The sequence below is a fragment of the Garra rufa genome, chromosome 1 (assembly GCF_049309525.1).
Source record: "Garra rufa chromosome 1, GarRuf1.0, whole genome shotgun sequence".
In the NCBI taxonomy this organism is placed as follows: Eukaryota; Metazoa; Chordata; class Actinopteri; order Cypriniformes; family Cyprinidae; genus Garra; species Garra rufa.
Genome location: NC_133361.1, coordinates 38,697,305 through 38,719,857, shown reverse-complemented (window position 1 = coordinate 38,719,857; position 22,553 = coordinate 38,697,305). Strand labels below are relative to the sequence as shown.

The 22,553-nt window shown below is 38.6% G+C and overlaps 1 protein-coding gene across 1 annotated transcript in view; it reads right to left on the bottom strand.

Annotated features, from left to right (window-relative positions):
- Nucleotides 1-22,553, bottom strand: part of rarab (retinoic acid receptor, alpha b) — a 171,003-nt gene that overhangs the window by 122,052 nt on the left and 26,398 nt on the right. Inside the window, exon 2 of the mRNA XM_073839960.1 lies at nucleotides 12,694-12,765. The gene's annotated coding sequence lies outside the window, so the exon portion shown is untranslated. The remainder of the gene's footprint in view (nucleotides 1-12,693; nucleotides 12,766-22,553) is intronic.

Sequence of the window (22,553 nt, the reverse complement as noted above, 5' to 3'; positions counted from 1 at the left end):
AGCAGCCGACAATTTTTAATGTAAAATGAATTTAATCCATAAAAGTGCCTCTATCCATCTAGATAAATCCCCCTAGGAAGAGCAAACCGTGCTGCACAGAGATGAAAAACTGGTACACATTAACAAAATGTATTTATTTGCAAATAAATATCCTGAAATTTGAAATATCTTATAGGGATATTCACTCAAAAATCAACATTTAGTCATCATTTACTCACGCCCATGTCATTCGAAAGCCTTATCTTTCATTAGAAAACGAAGAATGTTGAATATCAGAAAGTTGAGAGCAGAGACATGGACTGAATTGAGATGAACATGATATTACTGGGTGCCTTGAACTGTTGCATTTTGATTTATTTATTTATTACTACTATTATCATTACTATTTTTTGTCTTTTCCTGGCAATTGCTTTGCTTTCAACTGTGACAGTATGATTGTTTTACTACGATCCCTCTGAAGACGACTGTTAGTAATGTAGGGGCGGGGGGAAGAAAAAAAAAGAATACTGACTGGTAATAAAATGGTAACAAAAGCATTTCTAAAGTCCTACAAAGGGTTTGTTTGAGAAAGCCACACATTTATGTTGTTATTTATTGAATAGGTTATCACAGATTTGAAATCTCATTCACATGTGTGTATACTAATATTCAAAAGTTTGCGACCATTAAGATTTGAACTCTCTCAAAATCACCAGAGCTACATTTATTTGATCAAAAATATAGTCAAACTGTAATATTGTCACAATTTAAAATAACAAATTTGTATTTTAAAAACTGTAATTTATTTCTGTGATGACAAAGGTGAATTTTAAGCAGCCATTACTCAAGTCTTCAGTATCATATTCTAAAATGCTGGTTTGCTGCTCAGAAAAATATTTCAAATTATGATTAATGCTGAAAATGCTTTCAGTGTTTTTTTTGTGGATATTGCAACACAATATCACAATTTTTTCAGAATTCTTTGATGAACAAGAAACAACAGAAATTATTTGTTAAAATATAGGTACATTTTGTTACATTTTCATTTTAAAATGTTACTATGTATATACACTCACAATATACATTTAATATTATAATCATTTTGCAGTGATTTCGAAACACTTAGTTCGATGCAAGGTCAGTAAACCCCTCCCTTCCACCTACTCTGCTCTGATTGGTCAGCTGGCCAAGTCTGTTGTGATATAGGTTAGCCAAGTGCTAATGTAACTAATTGATGAAACAATACATTTTGTAAACCAAAATATGAAGTCATTAGAGCAACGACACTCTACATTAATCGACACATTCTGGGTTCACAGCGAATTATTAGAACTATTTCAGTACAGTAATATCGTGGTTTATCTGGAATCCCAAAGCTGCACTAGGTATACATCATATATCAGCACGAAAAAACTTGATATTTGGAGCACTCAATTGAAAATGTACGCATAACGTATCAACCGTTCTTACAAGTTGTGGTGCAGACGCTTTTGGATGCTTGTTGGTCCAAAAAAAAAAAAAAAAAAAAAAAAAAAAAAAAGGTATGGACTTCTTTTTTTATGGACAAGCATTGCGTTTAGTGAATCGGATGCTAAACTCTCCAAGATTAGCGAAGCAGTCCTCGGTATAATGACGAGCGCAACAAAAGGTTCAAACTGAATTCCTGTGGTATCGTGGAAAAAAAATTCATTTTAACCACTGATTCTTCACTTCATTTTTCATCAGTGAAAACAAAAAAAAATTGCTTTCACAGCACAGAACACAGCGTCTTCTCGACACGATGTAAACCCACTAACTAGCGGAAGTATTTGTGGGCAGGTCAGAGTGTTCGTATTTTGCTGGCAGGCGGGGATTATACTAATATGTTACCTAATGACGTAGCTCAGTAGCAGGCAGAATATTAAAAAATATGACGACTCGTTAACTCTTTCTTTTGAGAGACAGTATCTTTAATTATCATGCACTTTTTGGATTACCAACTTCGCAGACTCTTTACATTGAAGGACAGCTATGCTACAAAATGCATAAAAATACATTTTTCGACAACCCATATGACCTGCTCTTTAAATAAAATCTTAGTGAAGCTTTAGAACTGTGGTGTATACACAAAAATAGAGTAATACTGGTGTTCTGACTGTGGCGGGAGGGACGAATGACAGACACAGTGGGTGTGGCGTCAGGCCTCGGAGAGGCTTTTATTAAACAGAAAATAAAAGGAAAAGTGTCCAAACGGGAAATAATAGTGTCCAAAATAAACAGGGGAATCTGGTGTCCTCGTGTGAAGGGGTAACGTGAAGGAGGGCAGTGTTCGGTAGGGAAGGGTCCAGGAAAGGGGCGGAGTCCGGCGGCCGCACACGCTCCCCCGCTTGGGACCGGGGCGCTAGGGGGCGGCGGCATCTCCTGCGGCTTCAACCTCCTTCTGAGCTTTCACGGTGCTTCCTGGGGGGAATTCGGCCCGGCATCCTGGCCCGTCGGCCATCAATGGTGCGGTTCTCGGCCGGACCGCGGGTCCAGCAGCTTATCCTCAAGCGGCGCTGGTTCCATCTTCACCCCTTCCGGGACCCGCGAGGACACCAGCGTGCATGCACGGGGGAAGAGGCCGGTCTCCTGAGGAGAGGCACGCTCGGCATTTAAACAGCGGCAGTGATGAGGCTTCATTCCATTCAGGTGCTCCCCATCACACGCCGCCAGCCCGGGATGTTTTCTCGCCCCTCCTCTCCCCTACACACCCACTCCCGTCGGGAGCCTGGAGAAGGGCGGCGAATAAGGGACGGGGTGGTGATGATATTTAGGGGGGAGGCAGCCGACTCGTCACATGACATAGAACGTCCATCTCTCTTAAAGGGATAGTTCAACCAAAAATGAAAATTTGATGTTTATCCGCTTACCCCCAGGGCATCCAAGATGTAGCTGACTTTGTTTCTTCAGTAGAACACAAACAAAGATTTTTAACTCAAATTGTTGCACTTTGTCAGTCATATAATGGCAGTCAATGTGACCCACGGCTTTGAGTAAAAAAAAAACATACACAGACAAAACCAAATTAAACCCTGTGTCTCGTGACGATACATTAAGGTCTTAACACCCGAAACAATCAGTCTGTGCAAGAAACTGAACAGTATTTATATCATTTTTTACCTCTGATCCATCGCAATGTCCAACTGTCCTAAGCGCGTTCACAACAGTCGGCGCATAACGCGTCAATGTGCTCTGGCATAGTAGACGCATGTGCGGAAGCGATCTGTCATGCGAATACGTCACTCATTGTTTACATTGTGGCCAGACGGCTACTCAAAATGGTAATTACTTGTGCTTATCCTGATTGTTGCAACTGATTAAAAACTAAAAGATTACGTTTGCTTGTGCGTTGCGTGTTGACTTTTCACGGACTCACAACTTTTGAGCCTGATCGACTGAAGTTATGCTTGCTTGCTCTTCGTCACCCGCCGGCTGTTGTGAATGCGCTCAGGACCGATCGTTTCGTGTGTTACAACCTCAATCTATTATCACGAGCCGCAGAGTTTAATTTGGTTTTGACTGTGTATGTTTTTGCTTTGACTCTCAAAGCCATGGATCCAATTGACTGCCATTATATGACTGACAGACTGCAACGGTTAACGGAGTTAAAAATCTTCATTTGTGTTCTACTGAAGAAACAAAGTCACCTACAACTTGGATGCCCTGGGGGTAAGCAGATAATAGGGCTGGGTAAAAAAATATTGATTCTCCGATTTTAATCGATCTTCAGTTTAACGCAATGATATCGATTCAGGAAATCCCCGAATCGATTCTTAATGCGCGTGCATCATGTAAGCGGATATGAATATTCACCTCTCCTCCTGAAGGTGTCACCATCAGCTGCTTTTTTTTTTAAATCTGGTGATCAAAAACGATTAGGCTGTAGTTAAGAACTGTTAGTTGTATGGACAGTTAGAATGTTTTGTATACGCAGACAAGGGCTTTATGATGGGCCTGTTTTGAACGTTTTGAATTTAGAAAAATGTTTTATTTCTTAAACATGTTTGAAGTTCTTAATAGATTTCACTGTTGCACATTTACAGTCTTTTTATTTTTTTTTACAGTAATGTGCATTTTGCAGTTTTTTTACATGGTGTACAATGGATGCACATATTTATGACTTCTTGTTACAGTGTTCATTTAAAATAAAAGTTGTTTAAAATAAACAACTGTGTGCACCCTATTATTAATGTAGATGTGTATTTCAGTAATAAACTTAAGTGCAGAATTTCAGTTACCAGCATTTATATCAAAATATGGATCCCATGTCTGCAAAATTAACATTTTAAATGAAATATTGATAGCTAATCAATATTGAATCGAATCGAAATCGAATCGAAACCATAAAAATAAGAATCGAATCGCCGAATTGGTCACAATACCCAGCCCTAGCAGATAAACATTAAATTTTCATTTTTGGGTTAACTATCCCTTTAATTCATTGTCTGTATATTCTGGTTTGAATAAATGAGGCTGGGCAAAAATTTCCAAGTTATTCTTTCTGTTAAATTCTTCAGACATGTTTACAATAACTATTTCATGCATCATGGTACTCTCGTAAACGTGTGGTGGAGAGTGACACAGATGAGAAGAAATTGTTAAATTGCTGAAATTGTTAAATAAGTCATTATTTTGGGGGGGGGGGGGGGGGGTTGCACACAAAAAGTATTCTAATAGCTTCATAACATTACAGTTGAACCACTGCTGTCACATGGACTGGATGTCTTTACTACCTTTCTGGCCCTTGAGCGTATCAGTTGCGTTGCTGTCTATGCAGGGTCAAAAAGCTCTAAGATTTCATCAAAAATATCTTAAATTGTGTTTCGAAGATGAGGTCTTATGGGTTTGGAACGACATGAGGGAAAGTAATTAAATTACAAAGAAGCTGTGAAATGAAGACTTGGAACAGCAAAAAAGTCATATGGACTACATTTGTAGTGCTTTTTTTGGAATTTTTGGCAGTACCCGTTCGCCATTCACTCTCAATATATGAAAAGGTTGTCATGAAAATCTCCTTTTGTAGTCTATATGGAAATAAATCCATGCAGGTTCGAATGACACGAGTGTGAATAAATGATGACAGAATTTTCAATATTGGCTGAAAAATCCCTTTAACATTCCTTTAATGTGTATGCGATGTTTACTGATTATTTGGCCGTGTAAACACTGTTTATCATGCCAAGAAACACTCTTTTGAATACTTAATCATAAACAACCAAAAGATAGAGAAAAACAAAGGACAAGATATCTCAGAACCTCCGCAAAATCGTCAGCGAGTGAAAAGTCATGAAAAGATAAGAGGAATGAGGACATTGGTCTGAGAAAGACAGAGAGATAGAAAAGAAAGAGAAAAAGAGAGAGATACATGACACAGAGGTCTACTCACACTGTAAGGAATAAGTGTAGGAGGGTGATGGGCACATGCAAATGGCTTTTACCCCACCGAACGATATTGGATTCTGGGAAACCCATCTGTTACGTGGCGCCCACACCAGAGAATAATACGAGGAAGACGGCGCTGGAGGAGGGTGGAAGGGGCCGGGGCAGAGGGGGGGAGGGCAGATGATAGATAGCAGTCTGAGTTTTAATCAGCACTGCGCCTCTAGCGCTTTCTGCCCGCCGCACCAAGGCTTATCCGTCAAGCGGCTCACATGACCCTAACTGAGGAGAGAGGAACTCTTTCCCCCTCGTGCATACCTTACCTCCCTCCTCCCTTCAGCTCCTTCCATACCGGAGAGAGAGAGAGAGAGAGAGAGACGGAAGAATATCTTCTCACACCATCTTGGTGAAACCGCACTAAAGGGCACCGGCTTCGAGGCTGACGTGCAGAGTTTCAGCATGGAGGGTCGAACTGTTTCACCTTATCTCAAAATTACACAGGAAACAGATCTCACTGCGAGCGATTTATCATCGCACTCAAGTGCCGGAGTGAAAATTCTTCTTTTTCTCAATCTGTTTTTGAGATGAGACCAGGGGAAAATCATCTTCAAGTGAGGATGGACTCAATAAAATCATGCTGATTAGCATTGGAAAGCTAATTAAAAACAAGTGAAAAGCAGAGACATCCGCCTCCGTTGGCACATGAAACAGCATCATCTATCACAGCAGCGGGCCCGATAGCAATGAAAGCCATATCTCTGGGTTAGGTAGATGAAACGGTGGGCTGAGTCTGGCGTAACAAAGGCATATCATTTCACATGACTGATACAGCTATAAGGCTTTAATATGGTTTGGAACGCTTCTCCCCCTAATGATGCTATTACCGGCAATAACCAAACCCCCTCCGATGGCTTTGGCGCAAACATAAACCCATAAACCAAGTCTACAACTCTTAACCCTTTCACGCCTTAGAAGATATCTGGCAGAGAAACATGGATGTATTGAGGGAATTTATGAGAGAAAAAAAAATGCACAATATTCCATGTGTCTTAGGCTACGTTTACACTTGTGCATTTTTTTTATTTTAAAACGCATTTTTTTTTTTTATGGTTACGCCTACTGTTGTTTACACTACTCCGGCATTTTCGACCCTCGAAAACGGAGACTTTTGAAAACGATGGCACAGCTGTTCTTGAGGGGAGTGAAAACGTTTTCATTTGTGTAGTGTGGACGGAGATCGCTTTTGAAATGCACTGAAAATGCCAGTGTACATGAAGATCGTTTTCATTTTAATATGCCGTTTTTTTAATATGTCAATAAATAACGCATGGCTAAAATGGAAATAGTATTATTGTGGAAAAACACCACAAACAGGCGAAAATGACATTAAACTATAAATACATATTCCTTCATTTTGATTTTGATTTTGATTTGATGCACTCATGTCACAGACATGAGCAAAAATGGGTTGAAATATCCTTGTTTAAAACTCATTAAGACATATATAAGGATATTAAATTATTTAGAATGTTTACATAAAATTGAGTTGCAATTTCATTCAGAAGAACTCTTGATGATTAAACATTTTCAATGTATTAATAAAACTATTATTTTTAAATAAACCTGCCAATAGATGATAAAAAAAAATTTAAAAGATGTATAAAAAAGAAAAAGAAAAAATATGTGTGCACCTTTTGACCCTGGCCAATATTTTAAAATTGAGATTTATACATCATCTAAAAGCTGAATAAATTAGCTTTCTATTATTGTATGGTTTGTTAGGACAATATTTGGTTGTGATTTGACTAATTGAAAATCTGAAATATGTGTATATATATGTGTGACCCTGGACCACAAAACCAGTCTTAAGTCGCTGGGGTATATTTGTAGCAATAGGCAAAAATACATTGCATGGGTCAAAATTTTTGATTTTTCTTTTATGCCAAAAATCACAAAGAAATTAAGTAAAGATCATGTTCCATGAAGATTTTCTGTAAAATTCCTACTGTAAACATATCAAAATGTAATTTTTGATTTGTAATATGCATTGTTAAGAACCTATTTGGACAACTTTAAAGGTGATTTTCTCAGTATTTTAGATTTTTTTGCATCCTCAGATTTCTATGTTTTTATTATTATTATTATTATTATTATTATTATTATTAATATTTATATTTATATTTATATTTAAATTTTTATATATATATATATATATATATATATATATATATATATATATAAATAAATTTTATATAATATATTATATAATATATTTATTTTATATATTTTATAAATTTTTATTTTTTTTGCCTTTAAAGTTGTCCAAATGAAGTTCTTAGCAATGCATATTACTCATCCAAATTAAAATTTTTATATATTTACTGTAGGAAATTTACAAAATATCTTTACGGAAAATGATCTTTACTTAATATCCTAATGATGTTTGGCATAAAACAAAAATCTATAAATTCAACCCATACAATTTATTGTTGGCTATTGCTACAAATATACCTGTGCTACTTATTTTGTGGTCCAGGGTCACATATATAATTAAGAAATATATTAGTTCTTTACTTACTATATTTATTTTAAAATGCCATATCAGCAACAATGGCTATATTCATAGCAAAATTACCAGTATCATTTGCATGTATATTATTTACTATAATATAACAATTTCTTAAAAAATAAATCACTATACAAAAGCATAGAATTAACAACAATATTACTGATAAAAAATTATACAGAATCTTTCAATTTAATGACAAAAAAACATTTTATAAAAAAACAATTTCTAATATCTTTTAAAATTGGACATTCGATTTAAATGTTTTACAGTCAAAACATTCTTACAAAAATCACAAGCTGGTTTCTCTTCTCCTTTCTATAAATATGAATGAGTGCGTCTTGAATCATAAAAAATATATAAAATGTGTTCTATAATGTGTTATTGTTGGCATAGGATGAGACAACCGTTCATGTTCTGAAGGTGATTTGTAAATTTTCAAAATCAGTGACCACTGAACACTAGCAATTTAGAAAACACGTAAGTAGCTTATGGAAGTATGTTTCCACCACTGAATAAAAAAAATTAAAAGGGTTCTTGCAAATGTGAGTTTTTATCTCACAATTCTGACTTAACTCATGATTGCATGTAATAAGGTCAGAACTGGGAGATATAAACACGTAATTCTGAGGAAAAAGTCATAATTGCAAGACATAATCTCTCAATTCTGAGTAAAAGTCATAATTGAGAGTTGTTAAGAAAATTTTTAAGAAAAAAGTCTAAATCAAACAACAAAAAAACCAAGACAAAAAACTGTATATATACAATATTACTAAATACACTGTTAAACTGTACATTTATTGCCTTCTTAGTATCATCAAGGCTCAACCAAGTATTACAACTCCAATGAATGTCAACTGCAATCATAACACAATAAAACACCACATCACTTTTTAATATCCATAAATTCAGTTCCCAAACAACCCCTACAAATCGCAGAACATGCATCATAACGCAGGCTTCCTAAATTTATGTCAGCCAGCTGTTACGTGCCAAAACAAGCCTCCATCACACAATCCTTCATTACGACAGCCTGTAGCATCATCATATTATTCCAGATGAAATCCCTGGTGTCTGATAGAAAACGATCGCTTGTGTCAGATACTGAAAATGGCAGAAAGCTGCAGCCTGCTTTTTGATTCTGGGCGCAAAGTAGAACAAACGTGCCTGCCAGCACCGTCATTACCCTTGGCATCAATTAACATCAACTGAACATCACAACTAAAATAGGCTGATTTAAAGAAGCCAGCAGCAACCGGGCAGAGAGGGTGCGCATTAAAGCATTTACTATTTATGCAAACAAGCTATAGGGGGAGAGATCCACTTGTTTGCCAGATCGTATGCATGAAAGGATGCACAGTGACAAGACTAAGCGATGTTTTCACAACCAAATGAGGAGGGAGGTCTCGCTATTTTGAGGGGGCCGGAAGAGACAGACAGCGTGCCGCATTGCACGGACGGCGCGCGGTGGTTCTCCTGGCATCGCTTGGAAGTTTTTCTCGTAACGGCACTTGCTTGATTTTGAGCAACGACAACAATTACATCCTTTTGCTGCTGAGCGCAGTTTTTGAGTCTGACCCACAAATCCCTCTAACTCGAGCAGCCAAAACCAATCTCCTCTTGACGTTTTTTTATATTACTCCTCTCAGCGTGCATGAGATGTCTTTTTCAAGTGCAGCTACTTCAAAGAGAGGATGAGAGTCCCAGTGGGAACGAGGAGGAAGCCGAGAAGATAACATTGAAGTGTTTGGGGTGATGCGCGCTCGCCAAGTTCCCTCTGCAGATCCGCAGGGGAACCGCTCTGAGAGGAGAAACCACATGTTTTCCTTTCTTATAAAGGATGTAAACTACATGCTAATGAGCCAAAGAGACAATAAATAATTTGCGATGTTCTTTAGGAGCTGACAAGGCATTGTGGGGTCATTATGCTCCTTTTGATGTGAATCTGTTGTGCTTTTTGTTATCGAGAACTAATTAAATGGCTTGTGAATTGCACCGGAGACGTATTGAGAGAACTAGGAGTAACTAAAAATATGATGTATTTATAAATCCTTCTTGGAAACAGAAGTACAGTAAAGTGCAATTAAAAAGTTATAGTTGACTCAAAGCTCTATGACTTTCTTTCTTCTGCAGAACAGGATATCTGTTTTTATCCATACAATGAAGGTCGATAGGGACCAAAACAACACTGGACACCACTGACAGTCATTGCATGGAAAAAATAAATCAATACTGGAGCAATATTTACAATTATATTTTCTTTTGTGTTCCACTCAAGAAAGAAAGTATATTTAATCAACATCTTGGGGCTTCAAAACATGAACTAAAAAAGCTGCAAACAACTTGCTGCCATTTCCATATAGTTTAGCCACAGGGTTTCTGCAGAGTTTCAAAGGTAAATGTAAGACTTTTCAAGACATTTGTATTGCCAGTCTTGTACACATCTGTTTACACACAAAGAAAATGTAAAGAATAGTTTGAATGGAATACAATACGTCAATCAAAAAAATTATAAATAAATAAAAAAACCTTAAAGGGGTCATTGGATGCCCATTTTCTATAAGTTGAGATGGTTTGTTAGGGTCTTAATGAGAAGTCTATAACATACTTTGGTTAAAATTTCTCAGTGGTAGCGTAAAAAACACCCTTTTTACCTTGACAAAATCCGCCCCTCTCTTCTGTGGGGTGACAAGCTGTACTGTTTACTTTATCTGTTAAACTTGCTAACTAGCGCATTATTAAAAAAAGGTGATTTGCAAAGATTGCAAAACATAGACACGTATGTAAATCGGGGACTGGCACATTTCCTTCAAAAATGAAAGTAACGTTAATCCTCTGCATCTTTAGCTCAGATGTCGGGAGTAAATAAATGACGACTGCTATGTTCATTATTACATCCAACAACAGAACACCTCAATCGCTCAATCAGAGACATTCTTATCTTCCCCTGCACCGGAGTCGACACAATGGCGGTCGGACTGTTACAGCTCAGTCACTGTGGGTCTAAAGTAAGATGGCCATGTCAATCAACTATTGTGGGAGCGGTCTTGGTCGGTGTGACATCACACAGACAAGATGCTGAGAATGGCTTGATTTGAAAAAGGGGATATTACTTATAAAGATTAAAAATACCACTGGGTGGATTTTTATCATTATAGGGTGGTTGTGTACACAAACTGGCAACACACATTTATGTTCAAACAACAAATAAAAGTGAGTTTTGCATCCGATGGCGCCTTTATGGCTTGAGCACCTCTGCTCCCGTCCAATATAAAAATGGAGATAACCTTTACTGGACCTTCTGCTGACACTGCAAAAACATGAAGTGCTTTCTTAATATTCTCATCTTGTTTTTTATTGCAGATGTTTAAACACCACCTCCGCAGAAGATGATCAACGCCTGCTTCTACATCACTGCCTGTTTAGTGCCGCCCACCAATTTATGTATGTAGTAAGTAAATTAACGAGAGAGGCAAATGCAGGTCTTCGCAGAAACCAAACGATAAAGATGTCTCTGGAGACAACAAGACACTGTGCAGACCCAAGTTGTGGAAAAACACAATCTTTCCATTGCCTTCCTTCTGATTCCAATATTAGGAAAGAGAGGATGAACGTTGTTTTTAAAATGAAGACCCAGACCACGTCAGTAACTTGGTCCTTTGTTCACTTAATTTTACTGCTAATTCATTTACAAACGAGGCACAATTCGACGCAGGGTTTTCAGTAATATTGAAACTAAAAGAGGATGTTGTGCTGACTATAATGGATCCTACAGTAATGTCGCAGCACACAAGTGTGAGTAACTGTTTTTATTACGTAGTCACTATTGCTTTGTCTGTTATTACAAATCGTTAGATTTGTACTAAGTCTTTATGCGTTTTTAACGTAAATTGCAGCAGCGCCCAACTATGAAGGATGTAGGCTGTCAAACATACACAACTGTTAACCAATCATAGCAGTGGGCGTTTACTTCTGAGTCTACAATCCTCCACACCTATTCAAACAGAGCGTTCTGATGAGGGGGGTCAAAACAGGACAGAAACTAGCCTATTACTTCTAAATTATGATGTTTTTGATGCAAACGTGGACTGCAGAGAACAGTACAAAATAGTAAAAAAGGCAGTTCATGACCCCTTTATAAAAAGCACATACAACATTTAATACCATGACTTTATGAATTTCAGACTTTCTACTCTAATTTCAAACCTTTTAAGGCCTGCTGAAGGGCGAATTAAGATGTTTTAAGCCTTGTAGAAACCCTGAGCCAAGCTTCTTGGCATAAAGCATAAGCAAAGCACACAATCACACAGCATTTTTTATAAATGTTCAATACTTGTATTGCATTCAAATACAACTGTGGTCACTTTAAATATTGGCTGGAACAACCGTCCAAAACCCAATCTATATCCAAAGTCATTATAGTTGATTTTCAGGAAGACTCTTTATCCATTTTAGCGTTCCGCATCTGTGCTAACAGAGCTGTGCTGTGTGACTAAGAGTGACATGATTTATTGTGATGGATTTTGGAGGAGGGAAACAGAATCCACATGAAGCTCATATCCTGGTTGGCGTTCGAAACGCTCTTTAAGATGCTACAATTTGATTAGAAGCTACATGGAAATCAAATATGACACGCACCCATTTTCTGTGTTCTTTTTTGACGCCTACCTCGTTTATTCTCCATTTCTCCTGCTGTTGAATCCTTTAAGAAGGGGCCAAATAAAACAGCTTTAATGACTGAGTAGAGTTACCTGCTGCTGGATTTCTCCGTCTTAAATCTCTTCAGACAGTCAGAGGAACAGCACCACACCAGAGAGAAACACCTGAAAGAGAAAAAGAGAACAGGATTTAGAGGTTTAGGGCACGGAGTACAGATACGAAAGCATATTCTGCTCCAGAAGTCATTCACACTAATTGAAACTGACATAGATATTTCATATTTTATTCTTTAAGGAAGAGGCTTTGACTGAAAAGGGAAGCAGCATATGACACATAAGATTGACGAGCATACTGATACTACCTCAAAAAATCTAAACAAATCTGTTCAGTATCAGTTATGATATTACAATAAAGTGTGTAAAGTTACTCCAAACTGTTACATGTTGTGACATACTTTTTTATATTCTTAACTTATTCGTAGTTTGGATTTTACTGGTGGAAATAACTGATTTATTCAACTTCTACTTATTTCAAAATATTAATGTTAGATAAAAATAAACCAAAGGCCAAAAATAACATCACCTAACCCTTTCCCACCCCTCCAAGTGTTAATCTACGGCACACTTGTAAAACATCAGATGAATAAATAAATATTTCATTCATGGACTTCAAAGGTTCTTGCTCCTGTCAAGGAATATTCCAGTGAAGTCACTTAAAAGAATCTCTTGTCATCTCGGATGGGCTTTGTGATTTATAAAGGAGGTGACAACAAAGAGTCATCTGTTTCACACAGTTTGAAGGTCTTGATTCATGGATTACCGAAGCCTATTTTAGAGGTCAAACTGATCAGGAGGATTGCAGCTACACATCTTATATTAGATTCAACTTTATTGTCATTACACATGTACAAGTACAAGGCAACGAAATGCAGTTAGGTCTAACCAGGAGTGCAATAAGCAGCAAGTGCAGGATATGGGTATAATTTATAAGTTATAAGTGCACTTATTAGGGATATGTACAGGGAGAGGCTATGGATAATATTTACAGATGAAGTACTGTGAGCATAATTTACAGATGATAATTAACTACAATTAGAATGTACAAATAGATGAACATAATATACAGGTTGCTATTAACTATAATGTAAATTGCAGGTAGATATGAACATAATATACTGGTTGCTGTTTACAGAAGCAGGAATTTACAAATAGACATGTATAGATATTGTAAATCTGTGATAAATCTATATGTATATGTGCAATGGAAATGTGCATTTACAAATGGGTATGTACAGTGTAGTGCAAAGAATATTAAATAGTGCAAAGGTAGTGGGGAGAATGTGGGGTGGGTGAGAGGGGCAGGTGTCAGTGGGGGGCAGAGTTCAATAAGGAGACAGCTCTGGGAAAGAAGCTGTTCCTCAGTCTGCTGGTTCTAGTCCTGTGGCATCTGAAGCGCCTGCCGGAAGGCAGGAGAGAAAACAGTTTGTGGGCGGGGTGAGAGGAATCCTTAAGAATACTGCGTGCTTGATGCAAACAGTGCTTCTTCTGGATGTCCTCAATGGTTGGAAGTAGACTCCCTATGATGCGTTGGGCAGTTTTCACCCGCTGCAGTGCCTTACGCTCCGCAACAGAGCAGCTTCCGTACCAGACTGTGACACAGTTTGTTAGAATGCTTTCTATCGTGCAGCGATAGAAGTTCACCAGGATAGCTGAGGACAGCTGGTTCTTCTTGAGTGTTCTCAAGAAGAAGAGGCGCTGGTGAGCCTTCTTGACCAGGCTGGAGGTGTTGGTGGTCCAGGATAGATCCTCTGAAATGTGGGTCCCCAGGAACTTGAAGGAAGAAACAGGCTCAACAGCCATCCCATTGATGTGGATGGGTTCATGTGAACCTCTTCCCTTCCTGAAGTCTACAATGAGCTCCTTGGTCTTGGTAGTGTTAAGGAGCAGATTACTGTCTGTGCACCACGTGGCCAGGTGCTGAATCTCCTCCCTGTAGGCAGTCTCATCGTTGTTGCTGATGAGACCGATCACCGTAGTGTCGTCTGCGAACTTGATGATGGAGTTAGATCCATAAACAGGCCTGCAGTCGTGGGTGAAGAGGGAGTAGAGGAAGGGGCTCAGCACACAGCCCTGTGGTACACCAGTGTTGAGTGTGACAGTAGTGGAGCAGATGTGACCTGATCTAACATGCTGAGGTCTGTTGGTCAGAAAGTCCATAATCCAGTTACACAGTGAGGTGTTAATGTCCAGGTCTCTAAGTTTGGTGATTAACTTAGATGGTCTGACAGTGTTGAATGCTGAGCTGAAATTAACATACAGCATTTGTGCATTGGTGTTTGTATTGTCCAGGTGTGTGAGTACAGAGTGCAGCGCTATGGAGACTGCATCATCTGTGCTCCTATTGCCACGGTAGGCAAACTGGTGTGGGTCCAGTGTGGATTGAAGAGAGTTCTTGAGGTGTGAGAGGACCAGCCGCTCGAAGCACTTCATAATGATGGGTGTGAGTGCTACAGGGCGGTAGTCGTTCAGGCATGTTGGGTTGGAGTGTTTCGGCACTGGCACAATGAAGGTGGATTTAAAACATGATGGTACAGCTGCTTGGGCAAGGGACATGTTAAAAATGTGAATACCCCAGCGAGCTGCTCTGCACATGCCCTCAGTACGCGTCCAGGAATACCGTCTGGTCCAGCAGCCTTGCGCGTGTTGATCCGGCTCAGTGCGGTGTGTACATCAGAGGAGGTTAGTGTGATGGGTGAGTGGTTGGTAGAGGGAACGATCTTGGTGGCAGTGTCTGTACTGTCTCTCTCAAAGCGAGCATAAAAGTCATTAAGCTCATCCAGGAAGAAGACATTAGTGGCTGTGGGGGTGGAGTGGCTGGGTCTGTAATCGCTGATAGCCTGAATGCCCTGCCACATGCGTCGAGGGTCAGAGTTAGAAAAGTGCTCCTCAAGCTTAAGTTTGTAGCAGTGCTTGGCCTTTTTGATGCCCCTCTTCAGATTTGCCCTGGAAGTGCTGTAGGCCTGTGCATCACCTGATCTGAAGGCAGTGTTGCGTGCTTTCAGCAGGAGACGCACCTCCTTGTTCATCCATGGCTTCTGATTTGGGTATATGGTGATCTGTTTCTGGGTTGTAACACTGTCTATGGTAATGTTGATATAATCCAGAACAGAAGAAGTGTATCTGTCAATGTCCGTGTGAGAGCCACAGGTGGCCTGAGAAGCAAACATACTCCAGTCAGTGTGTAGAAACCTGTCCTGAATATACAGGAGGAGGAGACAGAAGCAGTACAAGAGATGGAAAAGTGTGATTTTTCTTACATTGACATTTCCCGTCTCATCATGTGCTCACGCTTATTGTGTTTGAACACTCTGTAAGACAAATGTGACAGTGAAGGAAAGATTGTGTGTGTGTGTGTGTGTGTGTGTGTGTGTGTGTGTGTGTGTGTGTGTGTGTGTGTGTGTGTGTGTGTGTGCCAGAGAGATTGTGCTTATCCACCCTGACAACACCACAAAGTGTACTTTGAAAGTGAGTGAGTGATTGCATTTGTGGGTTTCTGTTAGCTGGGGTAATGTCTTTAGACTCAATTTTTACTACAGTGAATGTTCTGAAAAACTTATTTTCTTATTCCTGCAGAAGTAAAAATATAGATGCATGCTTCCTTTTGTATATTTGTGTTAGTTGTCATTAAACTCTAGGTAGCACAGGCTGATGGGTCGTTAACGCAAACTGATGACATTAACAGCGTTAAACTACTTTGCAAAAGCTGATTGGTTCATGTTGCATACGCAGCCAATGAGCTTGCTGTCTCACATTTAAATGGCTGGTTAGCATTCACTAGAGCAGTTTGCAGCACACTTCAGAGTTACTCTGAAACCCTCCACCTCCCCAGATCCACCTGTATGGATCTGCTATGGGTTATTATACAGTTGAAGTCAAAAGTTAACATACACCTTGCAAAAATCTGCAAGATGTAAATTATTTTAGCAAATTAAGAGGGATCATACAAAATGCATGCTTTTTTTTTATTTAGTACTGACCTGAATAAGATATTTCACGTAAAATATATTTGCATATAGTCCACGAGCGAAAATAATAGTAGAATTTATAAAAATAACCGAGTTTAAAAGTTTTCATACACTTGATTCTTAATACCATGTTGTCACCTGAATAATTCAAAGCGGTGTTTTTTTTTTTGCTTGTTTAGTGATAGTTGTTCATGAGTCCCTTGTTTGTCCTAAACAGTTAAACTGCCCAGTGTTCTTCAGAAAAGTCCTTCCCACAGATTCTTTGGTTTTTCTGCATTTTTGTGTATTTGAACCCTTTCCATCCATGATTGTATGAATCTTAGATCCATCCGTTCACACCAGGGCAGTACTAAATGGAAAAAAAAAAAGAAAGAAAAAGGTACACATGCTCATTCTGTTCGAAAGTTTACACTCCTGGCTCCTAATGCATCATTTTTTCCTTCTGAAGCATCAGTGAGTGTTTGAACCTTTTGTAATAGTTGCATACGAGTCCCTCAGTTGTCCTCGGTCTGAAAACATGGATCTCAAAATCATGCAGTCATTGCTGGAAAGGGTTCAAATACACAAAATGCTGAAAAACCAAATAATTTGTGGGACCTGAAGGATTTTCCCGAAGAACAGCTGGCAGCTTAACAGTTCAGGATAAACATCTATCACTAAACATACAACACAGTATTAAGAATCAAGTGTATGTAAACTTTTGAACAAGGTAATTTTTTTTAATTCTACTATTTTTACACATTCTCTTATATTTACACATCTGTTATGTGAAATAGCTTATTCAGGTCAGTACTAAATAAAAAATTACATGCATTTAAAAATCATTTAACCTTTATCAAGTACTGCCTCTGCTAAATCTGACTTCACCAATTCAGAACAATCTGATTGGTTCAAAGTTACCTGTCCACTCCATCTCAACTCAAACTCTGTAACAAGGTGCCAGTGATGCGCCTTCAAGAGCTGTTTGCTCAGGGACTTTGAAATGTCGTTTCACGCAGCGCTAAGGCCACATGTGCCACCTACTCAGTCTGACAAACATGACCAAGCTTTGTCAGCAGGTCACCTGTTCTGTCCGAGTGCTCTGCTATCAACAGTGGTCCCATCACCCGTCCCGACCTTCAGATGGTGAGAGTGCATGACATTTTGAAAGGGTGACAGCAATAGCGCAGCGAAACACAATGTTCCCAACCCACCAGATTCCTTCTATTTCTGTAATAATAAAAGCCAAGTGTCTCTTGAAGATGGGAGCTCTCCAGGCTTTTGACATCTCTATCAAGCACAAGCCTGGAAAGAGGCTTTAACAATAGTCTTTGTTATGGCACAACAGACTACAACCAATATTTATTGGCATGATTTGAAACAACTGAAATAATACAGTTGGGTAGAAAAGACCATATTTTTAATAGCATTTTTATTAGCAGTCTCAGACCTTTTTTGCACATTATGATAATGAGAGTTGGAGGGAAAAGCACTTAATTTTCATTAAAAAAAAACATAATATTCCTACATATAGGCTTTGTTTTTCTGATAATTAAACTATAATTTCTCACTTTTTCCTTTTGCTTTCGAGGTCATTATGTTCTTGAGAGGCTTGTGAGTTTCATTACCGTATTGATGTCATTCTTGGTTGATTGGGTTTATTTTTACCCACAGGTAATCTGCTTTCTAGTCAGCACTGTTGTTTAATCGCATCTGTCGTGTTTTTAGGATTACATGATGACAGTGTTGCTGAACAGAAATTGCTTTCCAGGAATGAACTGCTATGCAGCTACGCAGTTTAAAACGACACCTGTCATTACATAAACGATTACGCAAGACCGCAGAGCAGAACAGATTGGGAAGCATTGGAGTCATGAGACCACAGTTTCCCTGACTGACCCCAGCCCTTTCAGAAGCACTGGCACAATTTCTGACAAAACCAAGAAAGAAACTGCATCTTTTACAGCTAATATGCCAAAGGTTGCCAGACACTTTGGAATTTATTAGCTGTCTGTTGAAGGAGAGAGAGAGCAGGGTAAAGAACAAAAGAGATCGGGGGAGCCAACAGAGATGTGTGGGCTTCAATCTCAAAGGGTGAAATAGGGGCATCGCCTATTTGTTTTTTGGAAGAGTAGATTGAGCTTGACAAGAGCGGTTAGAGAGACAGAAAGAAAATATTCTAGAAGACAAATTGTCATAGCAGGGTGACTAGTGACATCCACCCATCACTTCCTAATGGATGATGACCCTGTAAAGGCTAAAGGTCACCCTTATCCCCCCCAACCTGGTCTATCTAAATAGGACCACCCTCTGGTGACACAAGACGAAGCACCTCTACCCCGCTGAACTCTGCAAAACAATCTTCTATAGTGGGGGTTCAAAAAAGATACATCGGGAGGTCTTAGAAGGGGGAAAAAAGTGTACTTCTGTATGCATAAGAAAAGAAAGCAAAGAAAGAACTGAGGGAGGCAGAGAAAGAGAGAGACAGAGATGGACGCAGAAATATAGAGAGATATAAACAGTTATGTACAACACCAGCAATACAAAAGTCACTTGACTAAGTGTGTATATCTTTCAACAGGGTGACTTTCGGTTGTGTATATTCTTTATGTCAACACCTGTCTAAAATAGCAATCGAAAAATCCCAAGCAGATGGGCTCCTTCACTAAACGACACCAATCTATATGGCATAATGGAAAAACAGCCACCAAACTTAAATGTCAGGAGGTATCTTTCATCCAGACAATTCGCCCACATTAAATGTGTCTAAATTGTAGTGGCGACGAATGGAAAAAAAAAAAAAAAAAAAGTTTCCAAACAGATTTCCAAACACTTCTTTTGTCAAAGTTTCTTTTAAAGCAAGTCAGTTTACTCGGCAGTCATACTGGTTAAATCTTAGATATATATATATTTGAATAGGAAAAGACTAAAATGTTCTACATCAGGCACACAATTTAACAAAAACAAAAAAAACAAACATAAATAATGATTAGCTTAAAACATGCAACAAAAATATCCAGCTAATGCACAGACGTATTCAAGAGTAAGCAAACAGTTAATGACTTTAAGAAAACGTTACTGCTCTTTTAATCGTAAGGTGAAGCTGCTAAACTGAATGTTACAATTTTGCATTAAGCCTGATCGCTTCCGCATTTAGCATCAGCAACCCAATGCATTCCAGTGTATTGTGAGGGAAATTATGCACAAATTTAATTCTTGAGAAAGTGTCACACTTCAATACAAAGCAATATTGATACAATCTACCTTAACGCTTAAGTTTTTTGGATTTCATTACTAAGTTTTAATAAAAACACTGAAATGTTAAGTTAAAGTTAAGTTAAATAAATAATATAATTTTAAAAACATTTCTAGTATAAAGGTAAGGAGAAATACTAAAAACAATAGAAAATATTAACTTTTGAAGTAAATCATAAAATTTGCTAGGCAATTCAGTCAAAAATACAAAAGCAGCGCTCTGATATACAGATGAGTTATGAGATTCTGCCCTCAGTCAAAACTATTTGCTCTGGAGGAAAAAATAGATTAATGAGACTGCCTGTTAGATTTACCCAAAGCAAATTATATCTCCTGTTTAACAACTAGAGACATCAGAGCCAGCGGCAAATTCTGAAAGATCTGGCCGAGGTAAGGCTGCTCTCTGTGGGTTCATGAGCGCTAAACAGCCGCTGATGCCCTGCAGCTCACATCTCTAAAAAACAAAGTGAACTTTCAAATAGAAGTTATCTTTATTAACAAAACCGCATATCTGTCTAAACACGAACAATCTCACCTAAAAAAAACTACATTTCGTAACACAAAAACGGTATTATTCATAAAATAACAGTGGATTTGGGAATCCGCCATAACACTCGCTGTGAAAAATACCACAAGTGGAATTACACAAACCGTGAAACAGTTGGAGCTCTGTTATCACTAGAATATCGCACTTCCTTTTAGTCAATCAGATTTGAGGACCAGAAAGAACTGTAGCATATATACACACTACCGTTCAAAAGTTTGGGATCAGTACGATTTTTAATGTTTTTTTAAAGAAATTTCTTGTGCTCATCAAAAATATGGAAAAAATCTAATACTGTAAAATGTAATTAGAATGTTAAATACGATTTTAAAAAGAGTTTCTGTATGTCTGTTTTCTGCCCAGCAACAATCAGGCAGCCACACCCTAAACTCATGCCATCGGTTCAGTTTTAAGCTGGTAAGTCCAGCATCTCATTCAAACAGCAGCATTTTGCAATGCTAAAGTTGTCTTTGCACAAACTGAGACAAAATAGAAGTATTTTACCACTGAAAAGGACTAACATAACTGAAAAGAACTGCAAAATTAATGCTTGTTTACAAACAGGTTTCCTGAACAATCACGTAGCCTGTCATTGGTCAGTCAAACAGATAGCCCTGCCCCAAACTCACATTATTGGCTGAGTGTTGCTATGCGGGCTGGTTGGAATGCTCAAACAAACAGAACAATGATTCTACAGAGCCACAGTGTTTACACTGTTCCGGGGGATTTTGCTGACAAATGACTGACTTTTAGTTGCAGAAAATTTTTAACAACTACAAAATTATAATTTTAGTTACAGATCTGCCACCTAAACAGACAGAAACAATCCAGACACCATTTTTTCCCATTTCCACCCAGCTGACAGACAAGTCTAAAGACAGGGAGCACCGCCTGTGTCATCTGTGCGTAAAGGCCAAGCCACACCTCCCGTGGCAGCCAGAACTGTAGCCTAAAATAAGCCGTGAGTAACAGCAGCCGGGCCAACAGAGACGAAGCGGGTGACTAAACGCGACATGGCTCTGGCTTTAGCCGAGATGAGAGGAGAGAGGGGATGAATCACGGGAACAGGCGATCCCTAGAGGAAAGCCTCTGCACTCAGAACACTCCGTCCTTGGGAGCTGAGGATTGATGGGAATCGAGTGATAAAAACCAAACTGTCCTTGAGTCCCCTGAGCCTGAGACACGGCCGTACTTGCTGAAGTGTGTGCCACAGCCACATGTTTCCCCCACGGGTTCAGGGGCTGATGCAGGATAGGCCTGTGTCAGGCTTTTGTCTGAAGCTGTACTCCACAGATCACCCGTAAGATGTATTAGGAAGGGAGGCGGATTTGGAAATGAGGCGTAAGATTGAATAGTTGCTTTTAAAGGAACGGGTCAGGCGAGGTGGTTCAGTAAAGAGGGGAGGGAGTGGTGCTGACCAATACAATACAGTCATACATAATGAGAGAACACGTCAGGATATCGGACAGTCCCTAAAAGCATAAAAAAAGTCAAGATGCATGTTTCACAGCACAATGCACAAGGGAAGCATGAATGTAAATATCTGGTTTGAAATCAGGAAGCGTGTTGTAGGTGCTCTGAATGCTGATAAGACCTCCCCCCTTTCAGAAAGCTGGTTTATTGCTTATTAAGTGATTCTCCGTTGTCCTATGTGGAATGGCTAACAGCACTTGTGTTGGCTTCGGATCTAACAACACTGTGATAGTAAAGCACATGAAAGCAAAAGAAGGCATAACATTAGTGTGCATGGATCACTGGGTCTGTCCGATGTATCCATATAGTAAAAAATCAATACTGAGAGCAAAGATTTAAAGGGATAGTTCATCCAAAAAAAAAAAAAGAACATTCTGATGTCTTTCCCAACCTGTGTGACATTTCTGTTGTGGAACACAAAATAAGATAATTCTAGGAATGTTTGTAAAAATGAATTGTCCATACAATGAAAGTCAATGGGGTCTTTGAATATTGTAACAAAATGTAACACTTACCTTTATGCGTATGTGTCTGTTTAAATTTTTGGAGTCTGTACATTTTTTTTTAAAGGGATAGTTCACCCAAAAATAAAAATCAACAACAATCATGTTGCTTTAAACCTGTAAGACCTTCATTATATTTGGAGAACAAATTAAGATATTTTTGTTGATATCCGA